Source organism: Lathamus discolor, chromosome 6 (genome assembly GCF_037157495.1).
Source record: "Lathamus discolor isolate bLatDis1 chromosome 6, bLatDis1.hap1, whole genome shotgun sequence".
Lineage (NCBI taxonomy): Eukaryota > Metazoa > Chordata > Aves > Psittaciformes > Psittacidae > Lathamus > Lathamus discolor.
In genome coordinates this window covers 66,269,079-66,279,339 of record NC_088889.1, presented here as the reverse complement: position 1 = coordinate 66,279,339, position 10,261 = coordinate 66,269,079, and the positions used below count along the sequence as shown (strand labels likewise).

At 37.1% G+C, this 10,261-nt stretch overlaps 1 long non-coding RNA gene across 1 annotated transcript; it reads left to right on the top strand.

Moving 5' to 3' along the window:
* Window positions 1-3,291: 3,291 nt before the first annotated feature.
* On the top strand, window positions 3,292-4,081 carry LOC136017953 (uncharacterized). Its single transcript, XR_010614160.1, has 2 exons — window positions 3,292-3,365; window positions 3,909-4,081. It is a non-coding gene; the product is annotated as an uncharacterized LOC136017953 (long non-coding RNA).
* Window positions 4,082-10,261: the final 6,180 nt, after the last annotated feature.

Below are 10,261 nucleotides of genomic sequence, written 5' to 3'. Positions count from 1 at the left end.
CTTTACTAACTGAGGGATACATCGAAACTCTTAATTAAAAATGTTCTGCACTTGGATGAGTACTCAAAGTTGAGATGGAATGCTGTAATCCTGTAAGGCCCGGCTAAGTTGTCACCTGAATTTTGGGTTGGGGTTTCAGAAGCAGAGTCATACGGAAATAGGAAACACCCATGTCAATTGCCCAACTATCCTTCATATTGTAACTAGGGAGAGCAGAGACACCACTCTGACCCACGCTGTCCTTTTAATTCACTTAGATTTTTTTAAGTATCTCATTGGTTACAGAAGTGTTAAGTATCTTAGTAAATATTTTCTTGAAATGGCTATTTAGATATGAACATATATATGAGCACCATAACTATCACAAGCTATTGAAATTAATCTCCCTTGAGACACAAGGCAGTAATGTATTTATCTATCCCCCTTCTGATTAGGGACCATATGTTAACTGAGTCTATACATCAGTCACCATTTTGGTCACTGATGAAATGTGATCCTAATCAGAGAGTCCCACACTGGTTCAGGTCAGGAGGGAACTTAAAGCTCACAGAGTTTCAGGTCCTGCCATGGGCAGTGACACCTTCCACATGACCAGGTGGCTGCAAGCCCCATCCAACCTGGCCTATGATGAGTTACTTCGATTAGCAGGCTCATAGGAAGTTAGGCTGCAATATCCCAACATTAACTGTTGAAGAATTGCGCTTCTATGGCTTCTTAGATGTTTTTACAAAGAATTTGGTATTCTATTTTGTTTCATTTTATTAGCAAGCTCCTCATTATTTATGTGATTATAAGTTAGGAGATTTCATGGCTCTTTTGTTTATATACAGCACAGTGGCTGATTCCTTTTTGTTGCCCTGAGGAGATTACAAAAGTCAACTTATTACCTATATTCATGATGATTTGATAGGCTCATGTACAGGAAATAAACACTTTAAACTCATGTGAAATTGATGGACTATTAAGGATGAATGTACCCCAACTAAATTACACATTAGAGTATTACTGCTGAAGTCTGGAAACTAGAATATATAGCCTAGTTCAAAGGAAAATGTAGCCCTTTGCCACATACTCAACAGTCCTAATGGTTTCTTCTGGCATAAAAATCTATTATTCTTTTAATATGATCATAGGATTATGGTATTGTATTTTATATCTGAAAATGGGGTTGGTTTTACAGCTTCTAATCTATGACCTCAGAGAAAATAAGTCATTCCCTCTTCCCCAAATTTGATGCTCTGTGCATCACTCATTGTCATTATTAAGCTGTTCTAAAATCAGTACCTGTGTTGATCTTACCTATTTAGAAAGGTTTGAGATTATTTCCTAGCCTTTTGGAGCCTGCAGGAATGATTGGAATATAGATCATATATAATATGGTTGAATTACACTAATAAAGACAGGGATTCACATGGACATAACAGAGACACCCTACTTTGTATTAGTGAATAGCTTGGTTGTTTCTTTAATGTAAGAACATATTACTAAAAAAACTTTTCCTCTTCATCTTTCTAACAGCGGATATTATCCCTTATTGTTCTCTTTTTTCTTTATGCAGCCTAGCTATAATTAATGAATCATCATCTGAGATTATATCTAAACAAGATACCTCCCAATTCTTTTTGCTCATTTGAAATATTTTAGCTTCAGTAACTCTGGTTAAAAAGAAGTATATACAAAAACTACTCAATGAAGAGAGCGAAAAGACAGCCAAAAAAAAAAAAAAAAGAAAAAAAAACCCACCCAAAAAAACCAGGAAAGCTGTTAGGTTAAAAAATATAATAAAAAATAAAACCAAAAAGTAGGGGGAAAGATACTGTCTAGTTCAGGGGGGGGAAAAATGCAGAACAGTGCATCTAGGTCACTAACTGTTAGGTTTTGTGTGCACCTCTGCTCCTAATAGACTGTGTAGACCACGGGTCCCTTTAACAAGCACTGCTTGTTGCAAAATACTGCTTTCATAATCACTTCTAGAAAGAGAATAAATTAAAATGGGGATAAAGCTTTGTAAACCAGAACTATTTCTGCAAACCTTCTGAAAATAAAGCATGTTGAGATTCCAGACAATCAGGAGATCTGCTCATCCTCATTGCAAACATCAGGACCACACTAGCGTTCCATCTTCTGAAAATATAGGAATTATTTTTGGACATTCCACAGTGCCAGACAAGATAACGGAGTGCTTTTAACATATCTGAAGAAGCACATGTATACACACTGGCTGGAAAGGCTTGACCTAAAACTCACTGAAATTAGTAGATTTCCATTTCTTCCAATAGGCTTTGAATCAGGGCAGCATCAGTGGGTTTCCAGCACTTTAGTATAATAGCAATGATTTGAGTTAGCACTTTACATAAAAGGACACTACCTACTTCAGGAAGCCAGATTAAGCAGAGATTAACATGCAGGTTTAAAAAACTTGCCCTCAAAATGTGGCCTGCTTCATCTTTACTGAGTTTGAATTTTACCATAAAAGATGGGATCAAGTATAAAATACTGGGCAGTGTAAAACTACCTGTAAAGAAAAATGGAACAGTAACAGAAAAGAACATCTAATGAAAACATATACAGTAACATGCAGTATAATGACCCTCCTTGAATAAACTCCTTAAACAGCTACTCAATCGTACATGCTAGAGTAGCCCTATGAGCCTTAAGGTTTCGTGGTTTTCACACCCATAGGCACAGCTGTGTATTTGCATTGTGCAGGTATGCAGAGGACGCTCAAAAATGATTTTACATACACAACAGTAAGCAAACAGCAGTTCTGATTTGGAGAGGGAAAAAAAAATCATTATAATTACTGATAATCAAAATACTTTGTAATAATTCTTAAGTTGAATATTGTGCTATAATGTATCTGGTCATGGTAGAGAAATCAATTTAGGCATTCACTTTCTTAGGTGTTTCAATCACACAATGTAGGAAAAGACAGAGTTGAGGACAGTTGCAGTACAGTAGGGAATGCTGTGAGGAAACAATCTAAGGAGTGTAGCATAGAGATATTTTTTTACAAGCAAAAATAAGAATGGGGGAGATTATTTGTATGGCTTAAACAGGGCAAACAATTTGGGAAATTGCTATAGAAGAGAGAATAGGACTATACTTAGAAAAAGAAACTGATTTGTCTGATTCAGCTGACTCGACTGCTACAGCTGAACCCACTACATCCCTACAAAGTCCTCTTGTGGCAGCTCAATGTGAGTGCAAATACAGAAAGTACTATAAGCATACAAATGAATGTACTGCAGAGGGCAGGGCCATGTGGTTATAACCCCATATATTCCACAATATCTATTCCAGGTTCAACTGTGCTGTGCAGTGAAAGTGCTGTGTTCCCCCAAAGGTGACTGCTGTTATCACAGGTAATGTTTGTGTTAAAGGTCTAGAAGATTCTCCTTCTCCTCTCTCTTTGTTCACCTCAAGACTTACAAAACCCTGTTCCTCAAAGTTAATCTCTGAATTACTCCACTATGAATGTACCTTTCATTTAAATGACTTCATTGCTTCTCTACCTGTTCATTTACAGCTTTAAAACAATAATTTAGAAAACGCTTGAGGTTTTTTTTTTCTGCAACCTACTTTTTGTTGTGCGTCTTACTTTCCCTTTGCACAAAGAAAAGTGAATAAACTATATGCCACTGTGCCAGGGAGACACAGTGGATATTATGACAAATCTAGGCTATCTGTACTACAAGAGATTTTCTTGTCACTTTACTACAGCTACATGCAATGGAGAAAATCAAGTTTTTCAGTGTTCTGCAAGAAAATTATAATGATAGCACCCTGCGCTTCAGTTCCAACTACTGTTCTGCATTTTATAGTATTGACTTGTAGAAGAAAATAGAAACCTCTGCAGAAGACTCTTTGTACCATCTTTCAGAGTTTAAGAATGATGCTCTTTTTAGAATTACAGGGAACAGTTCCAGGAGGAGAAGAGCTATAATGGAAAAATGCTTTGCACTGGAGTCTCCAGAAAGAGTAATTTTTTAAGAACTCCGTTGCTGGTTTCCCATAAAAGAAGATGATATACAAATAATTTCAACTGGAATAGAACCACCAGAATAAAGACATGACTATACTGCTCTTTTTCATTTAAGCCAGTTTGTTGTTCATATTCCTTGGACCAAAATGACATTAAGCTGCTTTCCCTCTTCCTTCTGTTGATACACAATGTGGAGAAAATGAAGAGCATATACAGTAACATCAGAGCATTAGCACTTGTGCAAACTGTAATACTGACAAGAGTATAAAGCAAAATGATCTACAATGCTGAGAACAGGAATGGCCCACACTATAATCAGAGGCACAACCTTCTATATTTGACATATTCCAATTCAGGATGCTTCAAACTTAGGCACTTTCAGTCCAAGTTGTTACTACGTTCACTAGATAAATAGTGTGTCTATTCCTGATGGAATCAGTAGCAAAGGCATGTGTCAGTTTACCTAGCAGGATTTTACACTCTGTTAATGCTGATGGAACCTCATTATCCCTCATGAAGATTTGGTCTCACAGTTATTTTTGACTTTATCATGACCAGATTTCTAGTTTCATCACTAGAGGGTAGCTGAAGCAACATGTTATTTACTCTAAAATTGGCATTATGACATAGTTCACTTATTGCTTTCATCTTATGTCTGGCATTTTATGGATCTTAATTTTATTACTGTGGTATATTAATTTCCTTTGTAGACTTGTTCTTCAGCTTAACTTTTTTCTGCCTCTTCAGTATCATTCAAAACAGGGGCAATTAAATTTTATTGAGAAGGCTACATTATGACCTTGAGAATGGCATGCATTTCTTCCATTCTTCTCTTGGTGTGCCTACACATTCTTGTTGTAATGGATTTGAAGCTGCCTTGTAATAATGTATTAATACTTCATGTTGACCTGCTACGGGGAAGATAGATGTCTGAATAAATTCAGTAAGGTTCTGTCTGGAGAAGGAGGCAGGGAGAAAATGACTGCTTTGAGACTGGCATCTCCTTACACAGTATTGTTAAGGAATGAACTCAGAACTCTCATTTATAGTCAACCTATAAAACTGGTTTTGTGTAAACAGCCTCAAGACAGAAGGTCCCAAAGACATGAAGCACAGATTTAAAATTGGATACTCTCCAAGAAAGAGAAGCAGCAGTTCTTTCTGGGAATTAGATTCAGATATAGATTCCTAATGAGACTGTTAAAAAAGCTTCACCTGCCAAAGATGTCATCTATCCGTGGTAAGATATATGCTTAGGTAGGTTTGTAGGCCTGCTCACAAAAAGGTTGTTCCAAGTCTTTCTTTTCTCACTGAAAGCTTTATTTCTAGTGTTAAAAGAAACATTACTTTGATGCTGAAGGGCTCTTCTTCTAAGTTACCTAACCCTGTGCAGCACCCACATTTAAAGTGCTCTCACAGACTAGTCAAGAGATGACAAAAAATGTACTGTTATGGATTATTTGGCTGTTGAATTATTTAGGTAGATTGACTGACATCAATGCTTCATGGTAGAAAAGTCTGGAAAAAGCAATATACTGTATATAAAATGAGGAAGAAGAAATTCAGGGGTTATCAGCCAGGCCAGTAGTCAACATTTTGGTTCCTGTGAAATTACTGCAACAGGTTATCAAATAAAGTACTTTAAAGCAATTGGAACTAAAAAAAACAAGCAAAGCACCTCTGTACAAGTGTAAAAGCCCATTCAGGACAGTTACTGCTGGCTCGCTAGCAGGAAGAAAAGCCTGTGGACTGGTGTCTTACATGCATCTCTCCAGTGCCCAGTAGTCTTTGACATTTTCTTTAGCACCTTCCCTAGTTTTGTGTGGTAAATGTGGTTTTGCAGCTTACTGTGAGTTCTGAACACATGGGCAAAAAACTGGAAAAACTGAGCGGAAAAAGATGCATATCATTCATCCCTCCACAGAATCTCAAAATTATGACTGCAGATGCTAAATTCAGTTTATACTTGTAAGGAAGCTTGACAGGTATGTGGAGTCTCCGCCTTGGTCTAACAGTAGCAAAACAGTGACATCCCACCCTGGCAGAGAAAAAGACAAAGTCAAATTCAATGAGTCCAAGAAGGCAGGAAGCAGTACCAAATACCTTTTACCACACTATGCATCTAACCTCTGAACAGTGATAATGAAATCTTTTGGAGCAAGTACATTGTTTCCTCAAGCATTTTCTGAAAGAATGCCTTCCATAAGGCAGACCCTCTCTCATTCTGAGTCCTGTAGGTGTTACAGCTACATGAAAGACAGATTATCACTAATATGCTTGCTCGCTAAAGTTACTGTAAGTGTATCTCAAAATTAAATATGCAATTATATATTTATATATAATTATAAAAAGGTATACCTTTTTACCTCCGCAGGATTTCATTCAAGTCTTCTTTTATTTCAGTGTTGTGGCATTACTATTTTATGTTCTCCTTCCTCTTCCAAAACTCCAATATGTCTAAACCATGACTTTTTTTGGCGAGGGAGAGTTTAAAGATTAATGCAAAGGTTTTTAAACAGTGCTGCTAAAGCAAAACTAGCACTTTAGAATCTTATAAGCTAACTAAGAAAATAAGTAGATTAAGAGATATCAATATCACTGAACATGAACTAAGACTACTGTGGTAATGATTGACTGAGTCATGGTACAGCATTTCACAAACTGATATAGGGCAACATTTAGTCAAAGAAGATTAACCCCAGAGCCCTCAGGGTGGGGGTTCTCAAATGATTTGTTATTTTTAGGAATCTTGCTCCCAGATATAAGACAGTTGGCCAAAACCAAAATCCTACAGGGTGAGGAAGGGAATATTACCAGCACTACCGACCACCATCATTCCCAGGTGTGGTATCTACAATATAACTCAGAAGATAGGACACAAAGTCACTCAGTGTTATCTTTCTGTCAAGCATCATTGAGCTGGATCTTCACTTTCTGAGCCTCTCAGTTTCTAACAGAAGAGCTAATTGCAACAAAGTGTTAAAGGAGACCATGAAAATTAATGTTTTTATCACAAGTGTGCCTCTTCTGATATAAACCTAGCTACCTTGTCACCAGAAAAAGAAATTATAAAGCCAAAAAAAAAAATTAAATACATAAAAATGTTCCCTACTAAGCTACAAAAGTCTGCAAGTAAACCATGAATTGAAAAATAATCCTGCTAATAGTTTTGTGTCAGAAAATGCAACACCCAGCAGAAAAAGGAGTTTTAATAGACTTTAAAGAGCATTTTAGGATAAACAGCTCAAAACTAACCAGCTCAATTGTAATATAAAACTAGTATGAGGTGGTTGAAGGGAAAAAGTATGTTGCTTTGGGAACATAAACTGTCAGTCCTCTGGGTTATTTTCAGTTTGTATCAACTCCACATAAACCCCAGAAGACACAAGCATCCACTGTGTTTAAACCCAAATGAATTAATTATAAGTCTACAAAATACCCATAATTATACATAAAAAAAGACATTCATAATCCTGACCTAAAGCAGAGCTGACCCTGCACCCACATAAAAAGGCTTCAGAGCTGAAAGCTGCTGTTTAATTTTATTTCTCCAAAAAGAAACCCTTTAACATGTTCATAGTGTAACGGTTTTATTTAGTTACCAGTGGAAGAATCAGCTATTCTAAAATTAAATGAAAGGCACAGCATCACTTAACTATCACATGGATGCTTACAGTGTGAATCTAAGACAGAATGATAGCTTTCTCTTAAATGAAGAGGTGTGCATAATGGGCTCAAGCATTTGAAGGAAACTCAATTAGCTACACTTTATGTTTGTCCACATGTAGCATCTCTACCTACAGAGGCCTAAACATCATTTCTACACAAATTATGTCAGCTTGCACCTTAAGTCTTTTTTATACTCTTCCACAACAGATCAAAGCCAGTCTACCTGCTTCAACCTTTTACAGTGTTTCCTTTCTCATTTTAGCTCTGCACCACTCTTTCGGTCTCCTGTATCCATCCTTCTCTATCATAGAAGTTTCCTGTTTCCTTTTCAACTTTTCTTGCACTTGAAAAAACCCACCACTCTTTTCTATAACTTAGAAAACTTGACCTAACTTTATACAGATTGATATACTTAATCTGGTTTTACTAAGATTTGTAAGACCTTTATAGCAGAGAAAGTATGGACTTTCAATGCATGCAGAAGTACTAAATAAAGTTGTTATTGCTTATATTGCTTTTTTTTTTTTTTTGTTTCTCCTTTTTTTTCTTTTTTTTCCTTACAATATCTTCCTCTTACTGGGTTTTGGTGCAAAGATCTGACTTAAAAAATAGAAAACGTGAATGTCTGCTAGGGGACATCATCTGTGCTAACCAGTTGTTGCAGTACTCAGGTCTAAACACTTAATACTTTGGACACTCAGGTTTTGAAATCACTGTTATATCAGCTGTGACAAAAGTATCTTAAAAGCACTTTTTGCATGTACTCTGTTCTCTGTACAAAGCTTGTGATGAACTTTCTCAGAAGTGGTAAAAAGTCCATTTACACTTTAACCAGTTCTAGAAAATCCCACCCCCTTTTCTGCGTACTATGTTTTAGCAAGTTCTCTAAGAGATCTGCAAGAGGTAGAGTAGCAAATAACAGGCATCTTTAGCAAGTAATTTGCTTCTTTATGCTTCAAAATTCCTGCAGCCCTAAAGGTAAAGAAATCTATTTCTCCATTTACCCTACAAAGGAGCCTTCCTCTGTGAATTCTGGTAGCCATCATTCTTATACATTTTTTTCATTCTGCCTATAGGACATCATCTACAGGAATCTAAATTACTAGGAACACAAATTTGCAGCAACTTAACTGTGTCTTCAAGTAACGAGTGTAACAAACTGCAGGACAAGCTCATTCATAGATTTCATGTATGTAACCACATACCCCTCAGTCCATCAGCTGGGCGGTCTGAAAATTCTAGTCTAAACAAGTTTTTGATGGACTGCCTAATGTTTCTTCATTCTAAATGCTATACCTAGAGCCTCTGTCAAACCCCTTATATATTATTTTAAACTCTCTGAATGACAAAACCATGAAAAAGGTAAAAATATGATGAATTCACTGCTGCCAAAGTTTTTTCATGTATAGTCAAGTAAATTTCAGCCATTCAAGAACTGCAAATATGAAATGCCAAGGAATGCTGTGAATTTACATGGTCTGAAACTGTGCATTAAGAATTTAGAAAATAGCGATGATGTTAATGATATCATGTAAACCTAGAATAAAAGACAAACATAGAGATTTAGATGTTGGATGATAAAGTAATTGAAGTTGACAAAGAAAGATAATCAGAGTTAATAAGGCTGTATTGTAACTTCTTTGGAACTGTGGGAACTTTAAAATAAATGGTTCAGTAAACACAGTGATGAAGAATGAAGTAAACAAACTGTGAGCTGGGGATTTCATCAGAAGTCAATTGTATATAAGCATGAGCTCAACAAATTACCTGGAAAAAAATGGAGCTTGTTCCAAGTATAGAGTGTTAAGGCAGTTTGTACTCCACTCTATTAATTCCAAAACATGACAGCACACTAAATGCTGGAAGCTGAAAAATTGTTTCAACAAGCAGTTACTATTACACTTCTGCTAACACTATCGCTAAAACATGACTGTCTTTCAAAGAAAAAGATGGAGCAAGTTGCATCAAAAAATACAGGTCTTGAGCCAAGACTTATAAAAGCAAAGGTAACAGTCTCACTATCGTGGTTTAAACCCAACCACAAAAGCTCGTTCACTCACACACCCCCCCCCCCCCCCCCCCGCAACCCTCCCTGCTCCCGGAGGGATGGGGAGGAGAATCGAGAGGATAAGAGATAAGAATGTTGAGATAAGAACAGCCCAGTAACTAAGGTATAACACAAATCACTACTGCTACTACCAGTGATAATATTGATAAGAGAAAATAACAAGAGAAGAGAATACGATACCACCGCCAAAGGAGTTCGACCCCCACAAAGAGAGACCGTGCCCTTCCGGGTAACTCCCAGTTACCTCGCTGGGCTGGTGCATGGTATGGGATGTGATATACCCACTCAATGCCATGCTCTTTGGCCCAAGTGTCTATAAGGTTATTCCGGAAATGAGTCCCTTTGTCTGACTCAGTTCTCTCTGGGGTGCTGTGTCACCACAAAATCTGTTTCTCAAGGCCTAGGATAGTGTTCCGGGCAGTGGCGTGGGGCACAGTGTATGTTTCAAGCCATCCAGTGGTTGCTTCCACCATAGTAAGCACATGGCGCTTGCCTTGGCAGGTTGGTGGGAGTGTGATATAGTCAATCTGCCTGGACTC